Raw genomic sequence first — 27,589 nt, 5'->3', positions numbered from 1 at the left:
ACACACACACACACACACACACACAGATATGATACTTTTATCTCTTCAATGTAATCTGTAAATGTTCAAGCTGCTCCACAAACAATCCTGATCACAATGGAGTAAAGAGGAAACTCAGCACCTTTCACTGTATTAGAATAATAAATAACACCAATCAAAGAGCTCCTTAGAAACTATCACTGCACATGCTCACTTTGTCAAAGTTAAAAAAGACCATCAATGGTCACACGGCTGAGTGAATTTAAAGGACCAAAAAGACAATAAAGTGCTGATTTCACATTAGTAGGATGTTAAGAAAAAACCTGAGCATTTTTAGGAAAATATGGTTCCTGATAGTTGGTAGACATCATTACATCATCATCATTCAGGTTTTTTCATGGTCTGGTGTCAAAAAGGCAAACTGAAAATCACAAAAAAAAAACAGAAATATCAAAGAACTGCAACTAACATCAAAACGGCACCGAAATAAATCATGGAAGAATGATATCAAGAGGACAGCATATCACCCCAGCCCTACCCATGGACTCATTTTTTAAAATCAGCTCCTTCTCAGTCTCACATGGAGTGTTTCTCACTGGCACGTTCACTTTCTGATGTTACTAGTAATGTTATAATGAAGGGTTTTTGTTGTTCCATGGACAAAGCTAATGTTCCACAGCAGAGTTTCCTCTCCCGCTTATCTATCTGATTCTTTTTGGAGTCCCTGATCAGTTCCTCCAGAGAACTTCCTTGTACACAGAGCAGCTTTTCAAATTTTCTGTGTCAACATTTTATGGAGTCTATAGGTAAATTAAATTAGCCAATTAATCTGGATATCTCTGGGCTTAAGTAAATGAATATAAGTAAAATTCACATCATGTGGCATCAATATATTGTTTTGTTATAAGATATTGACCTCAGGAGACCATCTAGTGCCTGCTTTGAGCTAATATGACTGACAGGTGGGCATCCTGTCCCTGTTAGTGAGGGGGTCTAAGGCCTTAACTCCACCTTCCTCAGAACAGCTCAGCCCGTGTTGGGTTGAGTCAATTTGATTGGCTTTGGAGAGACTAAGTCCACATTCATACAGACTGTGGAGCAACATACGAGAACAGAGCTCCATGAAGCTTCTGGAAAAATACAGATGAGCATAGGGACAGGGCAGGACGAAGGAGCTCACGTGACATTCTTCTTTCAGTTTCATATAGAATTAATGAATGTGCTTCACTCTCATCTTGGAGATAAAACAGGTAAAAAAGCCCTCTCATATTCTCCTCTCATCATGTCTCTGAGCAGCTCTTATCCTCTGACCTCTGCAGAGCCCTGGCTCTTTGCAGCTCTGAGCTCCCTGTGAGTGAAGCAGAGCAGGCAGGACTTAATGATAGATATTGAATTGTGGCTAATCTTGACAAACAGAGAGAGACAAAGAGGGAAACCATGGGACTCTTAAAAATTCATTAGTGAGCAGCCTCAGATGGAGGGAAAGACAAAGAGATGAGCATAAAAAGAAGAACCTTAGAGGAAAACACCCTTCCACTCCCGTCGACGTCTGGTTCTTCCTCTAACTTTGTTGCTGTCTCGCAGAGAGTGTGGGAGTCAGTGGAGCCGACCCACAGGGGAAAGTGTAGCTAACAAACCCCCAGCTAACCCTCTCCCTCTCTTCCTTCCTGCATTCATTATCTGTTGAATAGAGTCAGCAGCATCTCTACCATTGCTGCTAAAACACGCTGCTCCAATCACTGCTCCAACCACTGCTCCAATCACTGCTCCAACCACTGCTCGAATCACTGCTCCAATCACTGCTCCAACTTGCTGCATCAACACGCTACTGAAACACGCTGCTCGAACCACTGCTCCAACCACTGCTCCAACCACTGCTCCAATCACTGCTCCAACCACTGCTCCAATCACTGCTCCAACCACTGCTCCTATCACTGCTCCAACCACTGCTCCAACCACTGCTCCAACTCGCTACATCAACACGCTGCTCCAACCACTGCTCCAACCACTGCTCCAACCACTGCTCCAACCACTGCTTCAACCACTGCTCCAACCACTGCTCCAACCACTGCTTCAACCACTGCTCCAACCACTGCTCCAATCACTGCTCCAATCTCTGCTCCAACTCTTGCTCCAACACACTGCTCCAACACACTGCTCCAACAGTTCATCCAACACACAGCTCCAACAAGCTGTTCAGAAACGTTGCTTTAATACACTGCTTCAACATGCTGCTCCAACACACTGCTCCAACACACTGCATTAACACAGCTGCTGCAACAAGCTGCTCCAATATGCTGCATACAAGAACACTAATTCAGTTGTAATTCAGACACTTAGTTTGCAGCGTCCTCTGCAGCCACAAAATTTTAAAGGGAGCATGTAGTACTTCCGGGTCTGCTGAGAAACGATGCCGAGCCAAACAGCACCGTGTGTGTGCGTGTGTGTGGGAGGGGAGAGCGGGGGTGTCTAGGATCTTGACTTCTGGGACAATGAGAATGTAAAGCATTAAATTAAGCATAATGTTAAGCTGCGTTTCCACCAAGCAGTACGGGTCGGTTCAGTACGGTTTGGGACGGTTTGGGACAGTTAAGTCTGATCCCGTTTGCGTTTCCACAGCAGACTGTGCCCTCTCGTGGTGGGCGGCGTGTAAGCCGCATGCCGGAAGCCGCAGCTGGTAAACAATAGCGCAACGCCGTAGCAGCTTACCCCGCGATTAAATCCAACAAAGAAGAAAACGCGACACAGTAAACAAAGAGCACGGATGGAAGACATGCAGCATTTCGTCCTCTCTGTGATTTTCATGTAACTCTCTGTTACAAAGTGCAATCAAGCTTCGTTTCAGAGAAGTCTGTGAGCCGCCAGGAGAAATGCAGCCGCAGTCGAGGTAAGTGACGATTCTTTTGACCAATCAACCGTCTGCAGTGTGTTGCTCCACCTCCCGAGAGCGGATCGGTTCAGTCTGGCACTCATACGAAAGGGTCCCAAAAAAGTGGGACGGCTCGTCTAGGTTTTTAGGGATCCGTCCCGGGATGAGTCTGTGGAAACGCCGCTAAAAACGCACCGCACCGGGACGAACCGACCCGGACTGCTTGGTGGAAACGCAGCTTTAATGTGCTGTGACTCCAGCATGGCACATGCCTTCCTGTGTGTGTGTGCGTGTGTGTATGTGTCCTGCACTAAAGTGCTTTTGTGTGCTGTGAAAACTCATTAACAAAGTCAACACTTTTGTGGTTTCAGTTGAGCTCAGAGGAGGAAGGAGAGCACACCGTGATGATGATGATGATGATGATGATGATAATGATGATGATGATGATGATATGTCTTATGTTTGACAGAGCAAGCATAGCATAGCATAGAGGAAGCCGGCACCAAAGGGTTATGCCCCATCAGACAGGTCAGGGGAAGCCTTCAGATTCATTGTTTAGGACCAGAGACCTCTTGTGGAGAGACCATGAGTGATCCTACAGTCTACCTCTACATGTTAGTCCCCTTCATGTGACCCCTGCATCTCTTTCACACAGATGATGATGTGTGAGACAGCTGAGTCTCATGTTTCTCAGCAGGTTTGACAGACGAGTGAGGAGCTTCAGCACATCTGGAGCTCTGAGGTCAGCATGTCCTCAGTCATCCTGCATCCTGAGAGGAACCAGCTGAGCTAAAGTTAGCCTCTGATGTTAATCCTCTGTTGATCAACTCATTGATTAAAGGATTAATCCGCGCAGCGCTTTATCTGTTTTTCAGTCTGAGCAGAGACAAACCCACACTGCACGCCTTTTACAGTGTGTGTGTGTGTCTGTGTGTGTGTGTGCGTGTGTGTGTGTGTGCTGTGTCGGCAGATGATAATCCCAGCCATGTGGACAGATTGTGTGTTTTTTAAGAAGATTACAGCGTGCAGAGGCAGATTAGCTGGCAGCTCCATCCAAACCTCTGGACGGACTCTCACAGACACCCCCCACACACTCACACACCATGCATGTGTTTGTGTGTGTGAGTGTGTCTCTCACACACACACAAACAGATCAATGGTGAGGCAGTCATCCAGCAGTTCCCTCTATCTTTTCTATGTAACAATGAAACAAATGTCACCATTGAGCGTGCTCAGAGCGCCTCACAGACGTCAGCAGAGCAGGTTCAAGCAGCGCAGGGACTTCTTCTTCTGTGGTGTTTGTTTTATGGATAAGGAGATGAACCTGTCAGACACAGAGGACTGTGAGGTAAGGTGTTAATGAACCAGGAACAGAGAAATGCAGATCCTTCAGACTCTGTTTGAGGACTAAGGCCTCAGGTTTCCTAGAAACAGTCCTCCAGCTGGAGCTGCATGTTTAACAACTGCAGCAGTGTGTCTGACTCACAGCGAGCAGAGGAGGGCTGCTCCTCAGCTGTGAGTCAGAGCTCTGCTCAGACACACTAACACACACATACACACAAAGACACACATACACACAAAGAGGAGAGCAAGTTGAAGACCTAAGGAGACACAGAGTCAACACATCCTCCTTCAATCGTCTGAGAGGATCCTCTGATCCTAGAGGACCAGAGAGAATGGGAGCTCAAAGTTCAGGGCTTCATTGTCTAAGAAATAATCCAAAAAAAATAATCCAGATGATTGTTTTCACAGAATAATATCACAAAAACTAAAAACAACCTCCAGGTCAGCCCAGGATGAAGTCCCAATCAGGATGGACTGAATGGAGGGACCGGATGGACTTAGCTGACCATGCTTGCAAACCAGTCCTGGTTCAGTGAGAGCCTGTGCTGAGCATATAAAACATGGACGTAGCCTTTGCAACATCACCAGTCTGTTCCTGACACCCTGAAATGAAGCCAAACTGTTTTGAACAGCTACAGGGCGCCCGGCAGCCACGTGACCTGAGCTGTGTCTTTAATTGGACAATTAAATGATCCTAATAAGTTCTAAACTGCCGAGTTAGAAATAAATTCACTCACCGTACAGTGTGTGCAAATAGTGAAATCAGCATTTCAGACTCAAGCTGCTTTGTGAATATATATGTTTTTTAATGCTGTAAAAGTTGTTGTTTTTTGTTTTGTTTTGGCTTGGTGTGTCTGTGACTTCTTGTCTTTCTGTAGCCAGCCTCAAGCCGATTCTCAATGAACAGCAACTTTTAGCACTTCAGGCTTCATTTTTACTAACCAGATGCTGTCCCTTGGTGCTGAGCTGTGAGGAGTGGAAACATTCACCTGAGACCCCAGTCGACAGGTTGAACTGTCTCCATGGTAACAGGTGTCAGTGGGGGGTCTGGGAAGTCCTGTGAATCTGGAGGTTACATTAGAACTCAAGGGGGGGCAGGATGTCGGACCAGGCTTATTAAGACCTGGTCTGGAGCCAGATGGGGTTTATAAGAGCGAGGACTGAAGCCCACAAAGAGAACGGAAGAGTGGGGGAGTGGGAGGCTGTGCAGGTGTCTCTTTACTTTACAGCCTGACCTGAGCAGACATCCATATTTAAAAATGGACATAAAGAAGTGAACGTTCAGACTGAGCGTGTGCATATTCTCAAACCTCTACATGATCATATGTTGCAAAAGTCCCTGAATTCTGTCTGTGAACTGATCAAAACACTGTTCTAAAAATAACAGCAGATCTTCTCCAAGGGTTTTCGAGAGAGACACCAGAGAGAAAAACACAGGGATATATTTGAGCTGTAAATTGTGAGAAGCTACGGGGTCACCAGAGGGACAGAATAAAGTCTTAAAAAAATAGAACAAATACCCCATCATTAATATATTCTCTATCATGATCTTTGGACATATTAACTAACAATTACAAATTGTTCATTGACAAAAAAACGTTTTCCAAATAAAACAAAAAGAAAAGAAAAACAGAAACGCATGTTGGAATACCTTTTAATCCGTCAATTAACAGGTGCTCAGTTACTTCCTAACACCCCTGTTGTTAACCCTCAGTGGAGCAGGGGCGGGGCTACCTGAGCTCAGATGTTCCTCTTAAAGTCTCTAGACTTTAGAGGTTGAAACTCTGTCTCTCATTTGTTTCAGGTTGTTGAATGTAGCAGAGAGAAAGGGAGCATGTCGGGAACAATGTTCACATGCTAGCATTAGCGGTTAGCTCACATGCTACATAAGCCGGTCCGGGACATACTGACAGTAGCCCTCGAACTGTTTGCCAAAGCGATGCTCTTTGGTGTTATTTATCTATACTGCTGTGTCAACCAGCTTCAAAACTAGACAATTGCTATTATATATGAAAGCAGCATCCTTTCAGTTCTCTGAACATAATAAACCATTTCAGCATAGAAATATGTACCGTTTGATTTTACAGAAACTCACTTTGAGGGTGATTACATTTGCCAGAGACCACCCTAACTTCACTTCCTGTGTGGATTCACCATCCCTGAATCCTGGAGACAAACTCCCAGCTCTTTCCTCAGCAGCCCTTTTCAGCTCCTCTGCATGGGAAAGTCCTGAACAAGAGGAGGCCGGCCGGGCTGTGTAAACGGGCTCAGAAAGAGGGAAGAGTGTGGAGCGAGCAGACGGAGAGTGGAGCTGAAAGAAAGACACTCTTCAACAGTCTTTTCTTTCAGAGTTTGAGCACAAAGCTGGTTGCCATGGAGGCGGCCGAGTCGCCTGCTGGGCTCATACAGGCAGAAGTAAGAGCTGTGAGGCGGGGGGGGGGGGGGGGGGGGGGGGGGGGGACTCCTTAACCTCGATGAGAGTACCAGAACAACAAGAGGAATTAATGGATTCAAAATAAAACCAAAGCGCATTCAGACATCTGCCTTAACACAGGACACAGCTGTTAGGTTTACTGAGACTGACTGAAGAATCAGCTTCTTTTCAGGAAACATCCTCTGTGAGAACTTTTTTAGGGAAAGCTTGAAGAGGTCTGATTGAGACTTCACCTGCACAGGCGCGCCAGACATGCTACGAGTTCATTCAGCTGCTTTAAAGAACTGCTCTAGCAAATCAAATCTGTACAAAGACTAAAGGTCAGCCTTCTCAGGAGCCAAGGAGACCCAGACCTTGGACTCCAGACGTTGGACTCCAGGAACACAAATGGATCCTGAAACTGAGTCCCCTTTCAGAGATTCTCTTAAGAGCTTTGCATCATGTTTGCTGTCTCCATTTCTCCAATACACACGCATGAATCTTTGCTTCCTGACTCCAGCTGAGCCTGTTGTTGGATGGAGCTCCTGTGATGTTAAAGGAGAGGATATCCTTTAAATGCATCATTGTGGAAACGTGAATCATCTGAGGGGTTGATGAGGACAGGGAAACAAGTCAGAGCTACAAGGAAGACATGAGCCAAACACAGAGCAGACCGAGAGAAGAGGGCTGGAGCAGACACGCTGCTGGGGACTGATGTCAGATCGGTGAGAAACACCCGGATATACGTGACTGTCCACCTACACACACACACACACACACACACACACACACACACACACACACACACACACACACACACACACACACACACACAGGGAGCAGAGTGAGGGTCTGCAGAGCCTCATGATTAATGCGGCTTTTAGCTGCAGCGGAGCCCTCCACCAGCAGCACCCCCCCCCCCTCCTCCAGCGCAGACTGACCAACGCTCTCCCTCAGCGGCTCTCCAACTTCAACCCCACCGACCGTAGCCTGCACTGTACCGCCTCTCCCTTCATCCCTCCCACTGCACGCATCAGGAGCGTGATCTCAGAGCAGGAAAGCTCCGTGCGTAAAGGAGCGTGAAACAAAGTGAACACAGGCCGAGTGGCTGCGCACTCGTGGGCAACAAAGTGAAATGAAACACGACTGTAGCGCACTTAGTCTGAGCGTGGAAGTGTGGAGGCAAATGAGAATAAACCCCGTCTAAGCAGGTTTCTGTGAAGACTCCACGGCGCGCCATGGAGACGCTGTCCCCCTTGCGGACAGGCTTTGAGAACACGCGTGATTCTCACAGAACACAGCATGTATGTCACGGAGGAGGGGGGTAAAAACTTGCTCTGCTCTGATCACTTTGTGTCAAATTCAATATGCTGCTAGGAGACGCGCGGGAGAGAATGATGCTGAATGCAGCAGAGCTCCGTCCCCTCCCGCCCAGCACACACACACACACACACACACACACACTCACGCGCACACACACACACACACACACACACACACACACACACACACACACACACACACGCACGCACACACACACAGTTCGTGGACACTGCGCACGCGGACGGAGCGCTCTAGTGCCGTTTTGCGCACTTACCTCTGCACTACAGACGAAAAGAGCACAGTTAGTTCCCATGTTGTGAAAAGATCTTTAGAATCCACTTAGCGTGTCCTCATGCCGCGTTGAGACATCCACAGTGTGTTTGAGCAGAGACAGTAATCCACTTTTCCATCCCGGGGAGAGCGCGTGCGAGCCCCGTTACATCTTTTCCACGATCCCCCAACAAACTATGCCCGGCGCGTTTTTCTGCTCCTCTGCCCCTCTCCTGGCTCTCCTTGCGCTCTCTCACTCCCTCTCCCTCTCTGAGGTTGCCTGGTTACCTCTTTATGTAGGCTGGTTCAGACCGCCGGCCGGCAGCCAATCAGGAGCCCCGATTCCTCTTAACCCCTCAGCTGCCGAGCTGTCCTAATTTCCAGCTTTCAAGGAGTGTGTGTGTGTGTGTGTGTGTGTGTGTGTGGGGGGGGGGGGGGGGGGGGGGGGGGGTGAGAAGAGGGACAGCAGAGCTGCAGTGGGTGATGGTGGAGGTTAAGAAGATGTGTGTTAACAAAATCATGATGAGGAAGAGGATGATGGGGAGCACCAAAGCGAGGAGGTGGAACATTCAGCTGAAACAGACAGTGGTGATCAGGGACTGTAGGGTCAGCAGTGTCCACTTGAGTCTGTCTCCAGCAGTGAGTCAGTCCCCATAGAGCTCCATGTTAAAATAAACTGCAGTTCCCTGAGTGTCCACTGGAGGGCTGTTACAAAGAAGAAGTGAGCGGTATACCGGTGTCATGACTGTCACCAGTGTAGTATGTTGTCACAAATACTGTTTTATGGCAGTGAAGCATTGTTACACGATTTAGCCCACATAGAGGTTAGGCTGTGTGGGAGATTTTTTTCTCCCTACATGGTGAGAGGTCACTTTTTGCCACAGCCATTCTGAAAATAAACGCACATACACCTTGAAGGCCAGTAGCACTGAGTCAGTGAAGTGGCTGACCAGAGGAAGTAAACATTTACCGGCGTGCAGCAAGCAAAACAGCCGGATGCCGAAAGCTGCAGCTGTTAAATAATAGCGTGACACCATAGCATTGGACACAGTGTGTCCCACTAATAAATCCAACAAAGAAGAAAAACGCAAAACATTAAACAATGGGATACATGCAGCATCTTCTCTGTGATTGGCATGTAGCTCCTTGATACAAAGTGCAATCAAGCTTTGTTTTAGACAAGATTGCGTGCTGCCAGGAGAAATACAGCCGCTGTCACATGGTAAGTGAAGACTCTTTCTACCAGTCAACAGTCTGCAGTGTTGTTGCTCCACCTTCTGAGATTGAATCGGTTTAGTCTGGCACCCCTATGGAATGGTCCCAAAAAAGTGGGACAGCTCGTCTCAGCTATTTGGGGATCTGTCCCAGGATCAGTCAGTGGAAAGACTGTAAAATGCGTGCCATGCCGAGACAAATCGAACTAAACCTCTTGTTGGAAACAGGGCTTAATTTAACCAATCCCATATGGGACAATACTGCTGAGTTCTCATATCACCCAGCTGTGAGAACACAGCAGACACCTGAAATCAAATCAAGTGTTTTTGTTTTATTTTCAGTGAAAATGTCTTTTTCAGACTTAATATGAGCCACATTGACCTGACCAGTTCATAAACATGTGTAACTTTAAGTTATTCAAAGACAAAAACAAGCTCTGAATTGCTTTTAACAAGTGCAAAAAAAGTCAGCCAATGAGATTAGAGAAAAGTGACTTGTATGGGGACATTCTAATTTCAAGACACGTGACAAGCATTTTTTTCCCCCATTTCATTGTCAGATTTTTTTTTTACTTGTTACAGGCATACCTCATTCTTGTCTTTAAATAACTTGAAACTTGACATTTTTCTGGACTGGTCAGGTCAATGTGGCTCATATCAAATATAATATGACAGATTTTTTCAAAAAGTAAGTCAGACTCAATAAAATGTCAGTTTTCAGCAGTGGCCAGGCTGTGTATCGCTCTGTTTAACTCTTCCTAACCTTTAGCTCCTCTGACCCAAACAGGATCACCTGTTGCTCTCTAACATGCCAGCAGCCAGCCCAGTGTAACAACAAGAGTCAGGACAGCAGTCCACCGACTGGTAACTCAACACTATATACCACAATCAGCCAGACTGCAAGGTTCCCAGATCCATAGTCTGCTGAATGACTGTAATGACTGCTGGTGTGCATGACTCCGTCCATGAGCGTCTGTGTGTGTGTGTGTGTGTGTGTGTGTGTGTGTGTGTGTGTGTGTGTGTGTGTGTGTGTGTGTGTGTGTGTGTGTGTGTGTGTGTGTATGTGAGTGTTCATTCATTGTTCAGCGTCATTTGAGCAGGCATTCGTGTGATAATCTGTAAATTTTCCTAAGGACAGCTGTCTCATTTTCATGGACACACTGACCCTCATCACTCTTGCATGGGAACTGGCCCAGATCTGGGTGTAGAAACGATCTTACAGCAAAATTCACTTGTAATTCATGAAAAGTGCAAACCAGAGCCAACTATGGCGTACGCCTGATCACGTGTTGATAAATGTGGCTGAAAACAATCAAAATTTAAACACTCCCCTATGTATTCAAGGGTCAGTTGGCTGGACCCACAGATTTTATGACATACAGAGAAGCGTTATGGGAAAAAGCATAGACTTCTCTGAACAGATCAAGGCTGGCAGTGAAAAATAATCTTCATGGTAAATCATATAATCCATTCCTTAAAAAAAAACACGCTGAACGTTTGATCCTGCATCCTCCTAGTTTTCCCTTCAGAGACTTTTTTATGGACATGGGAGTGTATCAATCACTGACGATGGCCTCTCTATTTTTCAAAGTAAACCACTGAAGGAAACACTTGTTTGTTATTCAGGGAAATCAGCTGACAGCTTACACTGCTCTTTCATAAGCAGTGGTTGGCAGAAGCAAGGGCAAAAATCCCTTTTCATTGTTGTGGGGGGACAAAAAACAGTAAAATTTCAGAGATTAATTCCTGGGGGGGGCATAAAAATAAATGCTTTTTTGCTGTGTTTTTTTTATATTGTGATATTAAACAGTGAGTAGTCCCAAATATGGATATTCATCCTAGATTTAATTTTCCTTTAGTTCATGACAGATGTTTTGGCATGAATGTGGAAGCGACACGTCCACAACACTATGAACTCAATATTCAGTATTTTATATCTAAACTAATGACATTTGTGTTGATTTTAATTGGATGACAATAAGGGGTGTTCATTAACAGTCAGAATGAAATTAGAAACTGGATCTGATCAACATCCAAGTCAAAGTCATACCTACTCTATTTTTCAATCAATAAATCTAGAATAGAACATACGACTTGAATAAATATTGGCCTACATCAATGAATTCATAAATCTGGACAATATCTCACCAGAGGCATCTTAAATAGTTTATTATTTGTGTCATAAATGAGAGGATAAGGATGTCAGCATGTCACCTGTCTGTCTTATCTGTCACAGCCTTTTGCATCACAAAGGAGAGGCTGTTTGCCAGCAAACAGTGGAATAATTAACTTGTAAATTGTTCAGTTTTTTAATACACTTAATCGCGATCCTTGGCGCTCTGTAGTATGTGTCTGTGTGTGCGCACCACATCGGATGGAAAGCTTAACCAGCGTCTTGTGTTTATGTAAAGCATACTGTCAGACTTCAGACAAAGGAGTTGACATTTACTTTTCATTTTCTCTGTGTGTTTGTTGAACAATTAAAGTTATAATTGTTAAGTCTTTCAATGAAGGCAACTTACTCAATTGTGACCCTCCGCTCTGTCTGTATGTTTGTATTTGTGTGCGTGTGCACGGCAGCAGAAAGAGATTGGATAAAACCACTGCGAGGGTCACGACGGGAGGGGTGTGTGTGTAATCTTTCAGTAGTTAAAGTTTGTCAAACAGTGTTTTTTGAGTAGCATGACATGTATTGCACCATTAAAAAAAAACATTACTATTAAAAAAAAATTTAATAACGACTGAATTGTTGGGGAGGGGGGACTTTATGGAAGGGGGGGACATGACCCCTGCGTCCCCCCCGGGATTTGCGCCTATGGGCAGAAGACAAAAGAAATGTCAAATACATTCTTAATGTCATGTTTTTTTTAACTATCTGAATATTACTCTGTAAACCTATGTTAGTCTGTCTAAAAATGCTCTGCACTCATATGATCTAATAATTCTCCTCCATAGACAGAGTTTCCTCGCTGCACCGCACTCCCCACTGACGTGTAACTTGCATATATGAACTCAGAGCTGGTGAGGGATGTGAGCATATCTTATGCCCATCTTCAGATTGATAAACTGGATATGAGTGCACATCCATTTTCCACACACTTTACACACATCAATGCTGTAACAGATCATCTATCATCAGAGGTAACATGTTGGTTTGAGCAGTGAGCAGAGTCATGTGTGACAGCTCTCAGAGTCGGTAGGATGGGTAAGACCCAGCCCTGCCGACTGCACTGAATGATAGATCTGTTTTGCTTTTTCAGTTTGATGCTTTAAACCCTGACCTTGTGCAGTTAGCCCCCTCTAATCCATACTTTCTCCCTCCTTCTTCCTCCTCAGATCATCCTTGTCTGCAGATGTGTGCTGCCATCGGAGGTTTGGAGCCTCAGCATGGACATGATTTCTCTGATCCCTGCAAAGACTAAGAGATGCTCAGCAGTCTGACAGACTAAACCTCCTCTTTCCCTCCTCTTCCTCCTCATCCTCATCTCCCAGAGTCAAGCAGGGATAAAGGCTTTCACATTTTGTAGACACAATTGGAGGGAGGGCTTCAGTAAGGTAGAGAGGCATGTTAGTCAGAGCTGTAGTAAAGAATCGTGCAAAAATACACTCAGAGGTATTTCCGAGAGGAACAGGCCTGTGTTCCATGGGTCAACAGGAAGTCAGCACAGAACGTGAGTCTTTCCAGATTAGATTACAGCAGCATAGTCTGAGCCCAGGAGGTTATTAAAACAAGCAGACTGCTGCGAGGAGAACTACAGCTTCTGAACAAAGATCATGCTGTACCCTTGAAGCCAGACCAGAATCCGAACCCTGGTTTCTTCAGCAGACTGAACCTGATGCCGATAAAGAGACAGTCAGCAGAAACATCCTTAGTCTATCTGCATCTGGACTATCAGGTTTGGGCTAAACTAGTGGCGTCTTCTGTGTTTGAACAGCTGCTGTAAACTGGATATCCACTGACACGTTCAGCTAAAGGTCTCCAGTTTGCGGGGTCACTCTTTAGACAGGAACACCAGGAGCTGACAAAGACAAATTCACACTATCAGGCTCAAAGAAGACCATTGTTTAGGAGGTACTAAACCAAATCCATCACTGCTGGAGCTCAGCTCCCCCAGTCAGAGATGTTCAGCTTACAGGCCCCTCCCCCCAAAGTTCCTGGACCTTTAAGAAGTGCTATCATTACCCTAGAACTAAATGCAGACCCCAGTTCCTGTGGTCAAAAAGCTCTTGAAACAGGAATAGCAGGAAACAGGAAGTGATGACAGGTGCTCACTAGAGAACAGAGAACTTCTCTTTCTCATAGATTAATGTCCCCACTGACTTCCAGGGAATCTGGCTGAAGCCTCCACATATTTAAACCCTCTGAAAACCCTTATTCCTGAAGCTCCTCCCTCTCCTCCTTATTCACCCTCTCTGCTCTGTTTTCTGTCTAAGTGTAGCTGGAGTTTACTGCCTCTATCTGAATGCAGCCCTGCTGTCTGTCCAACTCCCACACTTCAATATCTCTGCTGCCCTCTCTGCCGTATCTTCCTGGATGCTCCTGTGGGCAGCCAGCAGATACTTCCATGCTTTCCTTTTTTTCCTCTCTCACACAGCAGAAACACCCCTTACTCACACACACACACACACACACACACACACACACACACACACACACACACACACACACACACACACACACACACACACACACACACACACACACACACAGAGGCAGCTCTGTAGGGTAGTTCATGGGAACTTCTTGATGGATGTGATCTCTGTGTGAACGTGAAGGTCAGCTCCCTCTGAGCATTCACACTAAACAATATTTCACAGGATTAATTCTTCAAACACACACAAGAAGAAACAAAGAGAGGAGCAGGGAGAGGCAGGGAACATGGAGATGTAGTGGTATTATCTGCAGAAAGAAGTCGAACCTGTTAAAAGCAGCTCTCTTATTGCCTGAATGCAAAGCGGCTGGGCTCAGATGCAGAACTCTCTGAAAGCTGAGAGCTGCATGAATAGTGGCCATGATTCAAAGCTGAAACCTTTATTAACAAGCTGATGTGGACTCTGAAGGCTGCACACACATGAGGTTGACGCAACAGAGGATTAAAGCCTGTAAGATGAAGGAAATGATGGGAAACTGATAAAGAGATGCAGACAGACAGGAGGTCACTCTCAGAAACATGGCAATCCTGAGCTAGAGGCTGACTATTGTTCACTACTGAGCTCCATCTGCAGAGCTCAGTCAGTCCTGGGTGATACACACTCCGCTCGCTCAAATGTGTGAGTGAACCTATTTTTCCCTGTGAGGGGCAGACACATGATCAGAGGTGAAGTGTGCTGACAGGACACCAACCCGAGGACTTCCCTGGTCCTCCACAGTTTACCTGCAGGGTTAGGGTCAGTTTGATCAGCTCTGTTTCTCTCCAAACAGATCTCTGTCACTCTTTGTGATGTGGCTGCACCTATGCTTAGCTCCAAGGTGTGAGCTCAGTCTCACAGTGCTTTGTCCTGTCATCTGAGCTGTCTGAGAGTTTAAACCATAGTCTGTATAAAGCATGGGCCTAGTCTCCACGACCTCACCCGTCTGTTCCTGGTACCATGAAATGCAGCCAACCTGCGGACGCAGCCATATTGGTTATGACGGGACCTTTGAGCTTCCTGTTTAACAGCAACAGGGCACCCGAAAGTCACATGAGATGAGCTGTGTGACAATGAGATGATTCTAAACTTCCAAACCAGAGTTAGAAAAAAATCTCCCCTGTACAGTGTCTGCTAATAGAAGAGCTATTGGTCCAGACCCAAGCTGTTTTTGAACCAGGCTGTAAATAAAATGTAAATAAATGCTGTTAAACCTGTGTTCTTGTTTTGGCTTGGTGTGTACGCTGTATCTGGTCACAGCAGAGGTGTTGTTTTCCATCACGGCAGCAGCAGGAAGATGGAGAACACTGCAGCAGCTAATCCTTAAGAAGCTCCTTTGTGGACAGGTGTAGTAATGAGCATTGACTACCAACATTATGACACATGATTCAGACTGTGTCTGCCATGGATACTGTATCAATCCCCAACATCAGCACCCCACTGAGTGTAACCTTCCATCAAGACACATTTCTAAAGAAGCTCTGTTTGTTTGTGTGTGAGTGTGAGTGTGTGTGTGTGTGTGTGTGTGTGTGTGTGTGTGTGTGTGGTGTGTGAGTGTGTGTGTGTGTGTGCATGCCCAGATCTCCCCCCTGTCCTATATAAATATAATGCTCTGCGTGGTCACATGACGAGCTAACGACACCTCAGCTGAACCTGTGAATGATACAGTCTTCTCTGAAGGCGTCGATGTGTCTAGAGGTGAATATAAAGAACTTGGATGAAATTAGCTGTGACCTAGAATCACTAACTAGAACACAGTGACCCATCTCACCTAGCATCTCCATCCCTGATCACAACACTGCACACGCATGGGCCTAAGAGTGTTAATGTGTGAGGGAGAATGAGCTTTGGGGATGAACAGGAAATCAGAGCAAAGCGCAGCTATCAAAGCTCAGCCCTCTTCAATAAGTCAAATGTATCAGGATACCAAGCACCGTCATATGTGAGAGAGAGTAAAGAGATGGCTTATGAAAGAGGAAGTATACTGAAAGTGAAGTGTGTGTGTGTTGGCACAGCTAGAGGAGCCATGATGTGCTGACAGGACGCTCATGTTGGTTTTAATGTGCACACAGAGAAACAGAAAGACATGTAAGGATGATCACAGCTCACATCTGTGACAGGTTGTCTTCACTGTGTTTGGTTAACACGGAGAAGAGGGGGAGTGTGTGTGTGTGTGTGTGTGTGTTTAACCCCATGGGAGGTTAAATATAAGAACGTGCTCTGCTGAAATGTCACACATGTTTATGCTTTCATCAGGATGTGTAACTTTGAGGCTACAGCCTCCGGGAGGATCCATCAGGTTTCATCATATTTCATTAAGACGCCTTGAGCATATGCAGACATCAGGGCACACACACAGACAGACAGACACACACACACTCACTCACAAACACAAGCACACACACACACACACACACACACACACACACACACACACACACACACACACACACACACACACACACACACACACACACACACACACACACACACACACACACACACACACAGGGTTTAGTCTGGGTACAGAGGGGAAGAAAAGGCTATCCTCTTAGTGAGCCCTGCTGACAGTCAGAACCAGTTTCACTGGGTCAGCTATCAGGCTTTAGACGCAAACACAAACTTTAGGCAGGCCAGAATCAACAGAAGGAGGAAATCACAGCAATCTATGCAGGCAGAGAAAAAAGCAATTGATCTCAGATAAACATAGCTCAGTCTTATATTTAACAGAGACATTCTCCGTCCCACTGATCCACTCTGATTGGAGCAAATTGAAGATTGATTCGACTCACTCTGATGTTCCTCTAAGTCTGAATGATTCAGGATAATATGAGGTAAGCCCCAATCAGCTGATGAACACATCTTTTTTTTTTTTTTTTTTTTTTTTTTTTTTTTGTAGAACTTGTTTTTTATTTCAATTCAACAATGCATACAACAATAGCAGTTTTTGGATTTTTCTTTTTTGTTTACAGCTGTAACTATATGTTCACAACTTTTATAAGCACAAGAAAAAGAATAAATAAAAAAAAATAGATAAATAGATAAAAATGAAAATAATAATGATAAATTATAAAAAGAACCCAGCAAGACAGATATAACTCAACTCAATTCTAGGATAAGGAAGAAGAGAAGGATTAGAAATTATATTGACTCAGATAGACAATGATAAAGGGAAGTAGGCATCAGAGAGGGAATAAGTATGAGCTTGTGTGGGTGTGTGTGTGTGATTGTGTGTGGGTATGAGAGAGAGGGTAGTGAGTGTGAGTGAGTGTATGTGGGTATGTATGTAGTAGCTTCAGTTAAGAAGCAGTACAGAAATAGCAGAGTTCCATCTTTCCCTGAATTTTTCTTTCTGTAATCTTAGAGTATGTGTTATAAGTTCCATGTGATAAATTTCCAAAACTTTCTCAATCCACATTCTGTATGTCGGTGGGTCAGGTTTTAACCATTTGCATGTAATGCATTTGAGAGCTGCTGTGAGAAGTATTTGTAAAAGATATTTTTTAGCTCTAGTCTCAATGCCTATTGGTATTAAGCCTAGTAATGCTACAGTTGGATCTTTTGTAAACTTCTGATGAAATATCAGTTCAAGGGCTTCAAAAACCTCCTCCCAGAATGTTTTTAATTTTGTACATGCCCAGAATATATGGTAATGGTTACCAATTTGTGCACCACAATTTCTCCAGCATGTGTTAGACAGGGTTCATACAGATTTTTCATGGTCAAATTCAAGTACTTTTCAAGGAACTTCAAGGTCAATTTTCAAACTTTTCAAGTACTGTGAGCAGTTGTTAATTTCATAATGTTAAGAAATTGATGCGCACACAAAACGGAAATTTCATTGTTTTGTGTTTAACAGCACATTTGTTCACAACTTCACAGAGAGGACTCGCATTTACAAAAAAAACAGCATTTTTTTCCTGATTCTTGTCTTTTTACTACTTCTCAAAGAACTGATTCTCATCACTTGCTGACAAAACTGATATCATTATCTTTGAAACTAAGAGTATAAGGAGCATTATGAGGATTTATATTAAATTTATTATATTACAACAATTTTTTTAATGCAGCTCCCTCCTTTGTGAAAACAACATCCCTCCACAGTAGATGGTCCACAAACAGGGCAGACTGGGAGAACAAATTAAACCCACCCTTCCCAACACCGTGTATGTTAATGAAGCAGCTGACAGCTCAGTGGCTCAGTCTGAAGACAAACAGTGAAGTCATATCTCCAGTTCAGACCCTCAGAATTAATCTGAACAAATCTGATTAAAAGATCGATCCGTGGACTTTATGAATCTATGTCAAATTTTGAAAATGAGGATCGTTTTTAATTTTGACAATCGATTTTTTTTAACCCAGCCCTACTTTTTGTATCGAATTCTATGGTTTTTATTATTCTCAAACAATGAGTTGGATAGCCACATTTCAGACGCTTTATAATAAACCAAGCCGGTAGCGCGGCTTTAGCACGAATGAGCCATCTAACCTTTATGGTTTGATGCTCGGGGCAGGTTATCACATGACCGTTGTTCGTCTGTGCCGGGTCTCAATGAGAAACGCTGTTTCGTTCCTTCGTATGTACAGGGCAAGCCTCCCACTCCGCCGCGGCCGTGTGCTCAGGCCAGGCACGACCCAGTATTTGTAGACAAAACTTGTCACCGCCCGACCTTATAACCTGCCCCGACAAACACCCGCAGGCAACACTACCTTTAAGTTAAATGGGACACTTCCTTCATCACTCATGCCTCACATGTAGCATAAAAAGTTGGTTAGCTTCAACAGGTAGCAGGCTAATTGGCTAATTAAGGTGTAGGGCTAACAGGGTACCTTTCATGGGGCTGGCAAGTGCCGACTCGCCCATAGCTTCCACTGCAATCTCCTTTTTACATACATTGCAGTATGCTGCACGGGGATTTGCGCTACGTTTAATCCAAAATTTGTATTTTTCTTTCTCCAGCCAACGGTCATGCCTCCCGGCATGCTGTTTAAGGAACAATCCTCATGGGGGAGACGTCACAACGCACATATAAACAGACCAGTTATGTTACACCCGCGAGCCCATCAGATGGAACGTTTTTTTCCCGCCACAATTTCATTTTATTTCTCTCTATTTGATCGATCTGTTGAATTAGGAGGCTGAATAGTTATATACGATTATAAATTCAAGCATTCTCAAGCACTCGAATAGAAAATCAAGTACTTTTCAAACCTTGAAAACACAACATGAAAAAATAAGCATTTTCAAGGATTTCAAGGACCTGTACGAACCCTGGTTAGAGTATGCCGGGCCCATTTTAGCCACTAAAACTGGCGTCCGAAAGAATCTCATTATCACCTTCCATTTAAACTCTCTCCAGGAATTGGAATTGGTTACAAGGTGGGCTTCAGTGCATATTTCCTCCCATTTGTCTACTGTTATGTCTACACTCATTTCAGTTTCCCATCTTCTCTTTATATGAAATGTATTATTCAAAGTCATACCTGAAAATATATAATAAAAACGACCTATTATCTTATTACACTCGTTTCCAGTCTGTAGTTTTAACAGAAAATCCCCGATTGGAGTGGGCTCTAAGACTCTATTCCATTCTTTATGCTTAGTTAAAAATGTCCTCAATTGTAAGTATCTAAAGAAATCAGTGTTAGGGGGTGTGAATTCGTCTTTTAACTGTTCAAATGACTTTATGTTTCTACTTCTGTGAAGTTGGTATAGCTTACTTAGTCCATGTTCTGACCACTTCCTGAAACCTACATCCATTTGGGAGGGAGCAAAATCTTTCATGAACCCAATGCTAGTCAATGCTGAGATTGTTCTGGGTAATCCGAATGATACTTTTATTTTCCTCCAAATGCTTAGCGTGACTCTAGTCCATTCACTCATCTGAATGTCTCCGGGTGGGACGTCCATGAAAGGCAAGGCCTGTAGGGGAGTAGCACAGGAACTTTTTTCTATGTTTAGCCAGCGTGTATCTGAGAGATCCTGGATCCACATAATCAAAGGTCTTAATTGTGCAGCCCAGAAATAATGTCTAAGATTAGGGAGTTTGAGGCCTCCATGAGATTTAAGGAGTTGTAAAGTTTTCAGTCTAACTCTTGGCCGTCGTCCTTGCCAAATGAACTTTGAGAAGAGTCTATCTAATTTATCAAATGTGGATTTAGGAATATCAACAGGCAACATTTGAAATAGGTAGAGGAGCTTGGGAAGTATGTTCATACGTACACTTTCTATGCGACCTAATAAAGATAACGGAAGAGTTGACCATCGGTCTAGATCCCTACTGATATTCTGGATTATAGGCTTGTCACTTGCAATAAACAGGTTTTTTAATGTTTGTGGTTTGGATGCCAAGATATTTAATACCATCTTTTGTCCATTTAAATCCGCTCTGAAGTTTGACTGACTGTGAGATATTACCATTTATATCCATAGCTATGGTTTTGTCTACATTAACTTTACAGCCTGAAAGAAGCCCAAATGTAGGAATAAGGTCTTTCAGGTGAGGGATTGTAGATGCGGGTTCAGTTAGGTACAAAACAATGTCATCCACGTACAGTGATAATTTATGATGTTCTCCATTTATTGTCAGTCCCTTTATGGTGTTTATGTCTCTAATAAGTTGGGCTAGTGGTTCAATACAGATGTTGAACAGTAGAGGTGATAGGGAACAACCCTGTCTGCATCCACACTCAAGGACAAAACGATGGGACAAAAACCCATTGACTTTAACAGCTGCCTGTGGGTTGGAGTAGAGCGTTTGAATCCATTTAATAAAATTTGGACCAAATTGAAAATGTTTTAATGTTTGAAATAGGTATTTCCAGGACACTCGGTCGAATGCTTTTTGTGCATCAAGTGATAATATCATAGCTTCCTCCTTCTGTATTTTTGAGTGGGTTAAAAGGTTTAACAATCTTCTGATATTGTCTCCATAAGACCTACCTGTAATGAACCCGGTCTGATCCGGATGGATTATTTTGGTTATGACTCTATTGAGGCGTCTGGCTAGAATAGCAGTTAGTATACGTAGGTCTGTATTTAGCAATGATATAGGACGGTATGATTCGCTTTTAGTTGGATCCTTACCTTCCTTACGAATGACAACTATGGTCGCCTTCTTCCAAGAAGGAGCCATTGTTCCAGACTGTAGCGCATAATGGTAGGCATTTAATAGTAGAGGTGATATCATCTCTTTGAATGTTTTATAAAATTCGTTGATGTTGCCATCCGGGCCAGGACTTTTACTATTTTTCAGGGTGGAAATTACTTGTTGTATTTCTGATTCTCGGATCGGTTCATCTAGCTCTTTTGCCATAGACTCTGACAGCACCGATAAGTTGATATCTTTCAATTGTGCCAGTTCCTCATCGTTAGTGCAGGTATCTGTGTTTCTGTATAAGGATTTGTAAAATTCTGCAAATTCCTGGGAAATTTCGTCTGGTCTTGTAAATGTTGAATCATTATACTTTAACTTGTGTACAATATTGGATGACTGTTGTTTTTTGAGTCCTAATGCTAATAGTCTACTTGCCCGGTTACCATTCTCATAATATTTTTGATTGACAAACCTTAAGCTCCCCTCAATCTTTTCTGTAAGTAATGTGTCTAAGTCCCTGCAAGCTTGCTTAAGAGTATCAAGTAAACAGGAGGTAGGTGTTCTCATAAGTTGTTGTTCCAGTTTTTTTAATTTTATCCTCTAAATGCATCTGTTTTGCTTCCCTTCTCTCCTTTTTTGCACTCGCAAAAATAATGCAACCTCTAATATATGCCTTTAAACAGTCCCATAGGGTGAGGGGTGATATTTCAGGTGAGACATTCAAATCTAAATAATTCTTTAATTCAGTTTTTATAAATGTGAGGAAATCTTCATCATTTAGAAGTGAAGCATTTAATCTCCACTGTTTAGTTGTAGGCCTGTAACCCAAATCCCATATTCGAGCGGTGCATGGTTGGACAGAGTTATTGGTAAAATCTTTATATCTTCTATCCTGTGTATCTCTGATTTGGGGGTAAAGAAGAGGTCAATTCTTGAATAGGACGAATGTCTATGGGAATAAAATGTAAAGTCTCTACCTTTGGGATATTTATTTCTCCAGATATCTACCAATCCTTACTCAATGGATAAATGTTTTAATCTTTTGTTCATTCTTGGTGTAGAGGCCCTTGAGGGAGGCTGTCTATCTATAAACTGAGACATAACACAGTTGAAGTCCCCTCCTAACAGAAGGATACCCGTGGCGTGTTGTATTATTATAGTGAATATTTTACTAATGAACCCTGGTCTGTCCTCATTTGGAGCACAGATGTTCATGAGGGAAACTTGTATTCCATCAATGGAACCATTCACTAAAATAAATCGTCCCTCTGGGTCTTTATGTACTAGATTTGCTAAAAAATTTACCTGTCTATGTACTAGAATAGAGACCCCCCTCTTTCTGCCTGACTGGTGTGATGAGTAAAACACTTTGTCAGCCCATGACTTTTTTAGTTTGTCATGCTCTGTATCAGGTAGGTGGGTCTCCTGTAAAAATGCAATCTGACAGTTGATTTTCCTTAACTGATTAAGGATTTTCTGCCTCTTTATAGGGCTATGGAGGCCTTTGACATTATAACTTACAACCTTAAGTAGTCCCATGACTCAGATAATAAGATGGAAGTGGAATATGAGATTTAGTGCACGTGCGGGTTTGTGGTAGGAGTGTGAGTGAACAGATTTACCAGGATAAGTGGAAGGTAATGTATGTATTGTGAAAGTATATGGAGTAGAAGTGGGAGTATGTGAATAGAAATAACTAAAATTAAGAAGAAAAGTTAAGAGTTTGAAAGCATTATATCTATGTAAAAGGTGCAAACACATAGTAGAAGTCTTATACTCAAGGTGCTTTAAAGATAAATATACAGCTGTATTATTATTACTTTTAGGATCCCTAGGGAACAGTGGGATCTGAACAGATATAGCAGAACAGAACATGAAAAGTACAGTAAACTCAATCAACATTAAAGTCTGATCAGTCTTTTGTGACATGGTCCCTGGCTGCTGGTCGAAACAGGCAGCTGTGTGGGCAAGTTGTAGTTGCTCACCTTTGTTTGGGTAAAGAGCCAAACAGAAATAACAGTTATGGCAAGCCACACAGGCTCCTGCAGAACCTCATCATGTCATTCATGGATATAACGACATCTTAATGTGAACGTGGGACTGTATTGTATAGAAATATTGTTATTAGAGGTATGAATTCACTTTTTAAGGATATGTATCAATAAACAAAAACAAGAACAAAAAAAATAAAATAAATAAATAAAAAATAAAAGTACTTTAAAGATGTATGCATTATAGAATAGTAACCTATCAGTCTCAAAATGACAATAATGGAAAACAAAATGTGGTCATTATAATAATAGGAGATGGAACGTGACCTATAAAGTAAAACTACCTCTTGATTACCCCATATAAACACAGAAATAATGCTTAATCATATCTGATTCTGTACAACATCTGAACAAAAAGAAATAAAATAAAATAAAAAAATTCCCTCACGTATCCTCTTTCCCACTAGTAACCTAACATGACTGTCATCACCTCTAACAGCGATGTCTGTGTGATATACTCGCGTACGTAAGCGCTGGGAGTTTACACATTTGCCAGCTCCACTCAATGCTCAGTTTCATTGTCAGGGATTACATTTTTCTTCACATAATCCAGAGCTCTGGTGGCATCGGTGAACTCCTTTTCCACATTGTTGTGGGTGATGCGGAGTTTAGCTGGACAAAAAGTTCATAACGGATTCCCTGCCTCCCCTGAAGCATCCTCCTGACCTCCGTGAAAGCCACTCTGGCTCTGGCGACTTTTGCTGTGTAGTCCGGATATATGGCAATCGGATTCCCTTTGTATTTGAGTTGTCCTGCACGGTCACGGGCTTTCCTCAGAATGTCCATAGCGTCTCCCTCATTGTGTAGTTTTGCGATTATTGCGCGTTGTATGTCTCCGGGTCTTCTTTGCATCAGGCTGTGATGGGAGCGTTCCACACGTACCTCTTTCTGGTTCTCGGATGTGAGCTGGGAGGTGACGACGTGGACCTGTCCTTCTATCCATTGTTGTTGGGAACGTGGGATCTAGCCCCAGGGGATGGACGAGCTAGCTGTGCTAACCCAGCGGCATCGTGCTGTTCACGGACGTGCCTGACGGAGCTGACATCGGACGCCGGCGCCACATTGGAGGAGCTTCGCCTGCTGTGAGCAGACAGGATCCAGGAGACAGAGACTGAACAGACTGCTGGGGAGGCTCAGTCCTGGACCCTGTGGAGGTGGAGACTGGCTGGGCTGGAGAGTGGTGGACGAGTGGTGGACGGGATGTCGTCATCTAATTTCTTATGGACTTTTTTTGTACTCTCTATACTCTTTCTTACTTTTGTTTTCTTAAATGCTGCGGTGACTCCTGAATTTCCCCTCGGGGATAAATAAAGTATTTTCTATTCTATTCTATTCTATTCTGCGTCTGTAGCACCTCCTGGATAAGTTTGGAAATAGCTGCAGGAGAGCACGATCCTGGATGTTCCGGTACTCCTGTGATCCGTATGTTCCCTCTTCGCATCCTGCCCTCCAAATCCTCGCACTTTTCTTGCAGCTCTTTCACTTGTTTATTGAGGTCTTGCACGTTTGCTTGTACTGACACAACTTCGTCAGACCATGTTGACAGCCCCTCTTCCATAGTCTTTACATTGGCCTTCACCTGTTCAATCTCCGTGCGTATCGCGGCTGTGTTGTTAGCTATCTCGGTTTTCACAGCCTTCATTTCCTTCGTCAGGGAGTCGAAATCCTCAGCCAAGGCATTCTATAGCTCTTCTCTTATGGCACAGGATATATCTTTTCTCAATGATGAGAGGATGTCAGCTTTGACCGACGCGATATCCATGATGGTTTTTTCCGTAGGTACGGGTGTGGCCTTATCCGGGCTGTTTGAACTCTTTGACGAAGATGTGTTGGGCCTCGTGCTGAAGCTAGACGAGCCGTCGTACTTGTATTTTCGAAGATTCGATGCCATCCACACCAATTTCGCCGAGCTTTTGTGACACACAGTGAGAGTTATCACCGTTAAAACGTAGTTAAATTATGGAGTAATTGGCAGTTCTGCAGGAGCTCTCGAAAGTGCGACCTACTCCATTCGTGACTCTCTAGCGCCCCCATGAACACATCTTTTACAGGGACACCAGACCAGATCCCACTATTTTGTGTATTCAAAGTGCAGGTGATTAAAGACAAAACAACGTCACAAAAAAAGAACTGATCCTCCAGGGGCAGAGAGAAGAAAGAGAAAGAGGAAAAAACATTACGAAAAAGGTGTGCTTGCGTGTTTTGGTCGTTAAACTTTGGTCAGAGATTTGTGTAGCCATAAATAGCGAATCAGCTAGCTAGTTTAAAATAAGTCAAAGATATCTCTGAGCTGTCTGGTTGATTAGCTTCATATTCATGCTATCCTGTTCATGTCATATTATAAATAGCAGATCTGTAGAGTACTCATCACTCCTTCAGCATGAGTCTGTGTCTCTAAAGGGTTCCTGAGCCCTGGGAGACACCCTACATTCTCCCTGTTTAGCTCCAATTTCCCTACCAGCCACGAGTGGGAGTGGAGGATGCCATCACCCTCCTGCTGACCCTGCCTGTGATCACCTGGACAGGCCTGACAGCGCTGTGAGGGTCATGTTTTCTGACTGTTCCAGTAGGGGGAGAAGATGGCCACAATACAGGCTGTTGCTCCCCTCATCTCATGGATTGTAGACTACCTGACTGGAAGACCACAGGATGTACGCCCTACACACTGCAGGTTGGACAGTGTGGTCAGCAACACTGGGGTCCCACAGGAGCCACACTCCCTTCCTCTTCACCTTCTGCACCATAGACATTAACTACAACACTGAGTCCTGCCACCCCCAGAAGTTTCCTGCCATCTCAGCTGTGGTTGGATGCATCAGTAAGGGGGAGGAGGCAGAGTACAGAGCTGTAGTGGGTGACTTTGTCACGTGGTGCAAGCAGAGCCCCCTCCTACTCAACGTGTGTAAGGGCCTTTGTACACTGAGTCCATTTTTTTGGTCCAGAACTTATGAGTGTTAAAACAAAAAAAAAGTTGATCCCATGTTATGTCAATCATGTTTGCACACTTGCTCCAATACTTTTGTCCATCATTATTTTCTTCAGAAAAGATTTGATTTTTTTTTTTTTTTTTTTTTTTTTGCATTTTCATATTCAAATTGGCCCAGCTTGTTTCCTGGGTCACATTTTCTGTCATATTTTCTCTACACAGGAGTAGCAGCGCAGGCGGTGCTGTGTTACAAGGGTGGATGAATCTGCTTAAAATCCCAACAATCCTATTTTTTTTACACGTCTAAAATCTCTCTAGTGGTTTTAAGTGAAATCTAAAAACACTTATGGAGAATTGTGACTTTAAGCCACTCTCTCTCTTTTTCTCAGAGAAGTTTGAGGCCTACCACCAAAGGCTCTTTCAGGCTGCCAAGATGGCTGGTTGTAAGGACAAAGACAATGGACGTTACATTTCACAGGTGTGTGAACTTCTTGAACAACAAAGGCTTTTTGTCAAAACCTGTTGCAGCACCAAGAGAACAACTTTAAAACTTTTGTGCACACTTTCTTGGATACCACTAACCTAAGAATGGATTCTCCTCTGAGAGAGCTACGGGAACTTTAAACCAGCCTCCATTTTACACATACGGAGGTGGATGACTTAAAAGCTGCTACCACCAACCTATCATCAAATTGTAAATCAAAAGAGTCTGACATACACAAGCTAGCTTACTCAATGATTGCAATAGATGCAAAAACAGACTTTCTTGATGGCCAAACCAGATGAAAAAATGTGCTAATTGATGGTATCCCTGAGACTGAGAGGGAAAATGGCTCAGACTTGGAGGAGAAAGTGCTGACTCTCTTCAAGGACAAGCTTAGCCTGGATCCCCACACCATTGGAATAGACAGAGTTTAGTGCATGGGTAAAATGTTAAAGGCGACAGTTGACGTTCAGCTAAACCTCGACCACTACTGGTGAAACTCCTAAAGAGCCAAGACAAGGACAGAGAGCTGAGTAACACGAAGAAGCCAAAAGGGTCAAACGACTACATGAATTAAGACTATCCTGACTCAGTCCGGCAGAGGAGAAAGGAGCTGATTCCCAAGATAAAGGCTGCAAGACAAAGAGGGGGTATTGCTTTTCTAAGATATGATAAACGAATCACCCACAAGTGTCAATAAAGAAGAGGAAAAGAACTTTCAAGTCATTCAAATTTATGTTTTATATAAACGAAGAACATATGTGGGTAACATCTGTTTCAGAAATCAATTTTTATCCATCATGTCAATTGCTTCCATGCATCCTAAGTGAAGTTTAAACTTTACCCATTTGAATATTTGTAGTTTAAGAAACAAAGTGCATGAAATCTCTGATTTTTTGTTATCAAACAGTATAAATGTATTTGCTATTTATGAAACCCATTTAGATGAGTCTTTTGAGGACGATACTGTGTGTATAGAGGAGGGGTACA

The 27,589-nt window shown here is 43.6% G+C and overlaps 1 protein-coding gene across 6 annotated transcripts in view; it reads right to left on the bottom strand.

The window, feature by feature from the left end:
- dab1a (DAB adaptor protein 1a) overlaps window positions 1-27,589 on the bottom strand; it is a 381,277-nt gene that overhangs the window by 133,626 nt on the left and 220,062 nt on the right. For 4 of the 6 annotated variants that reach the window (XM_074668253.1, XM_074668249.1, XM_074668252.1 and 1 more), the window contains exon 1: window positions 8,203-8,398. The exons of the other annotated variants lie outside the window; for them this stretch is intronic. The gene's annotated coding sequence lies outside the window, so the exon portion shown is untranslated. Of the gene's footprint in view, window positions 1-8,202; window positions 8,399-27,589 lie in introns of those variants that run through there. 6 annotated transcript variants of the gene reach the window in all.

This window comes from Halichoeres trimaculatus, unplaced genomic scaffold, assembly GCF_033239565.1.
Source record: "Halichoeres trimaculatus isolate MK-OKI-2021-1 unplaced genomic scaffold, fHalTri1.1 fHalTri1_scaffold_4, whole genome shotgun sequence".
NCBI classification, from domain to species: Eukaryota; Metazoa; Chordata; class Actinopteri; order Labriformes; family Labridae; genus Halichoeres; species Halichoeres trimaculatus.
This window is presented reverse-complemented; position numbering and strand designations above follow the sequence as displayed.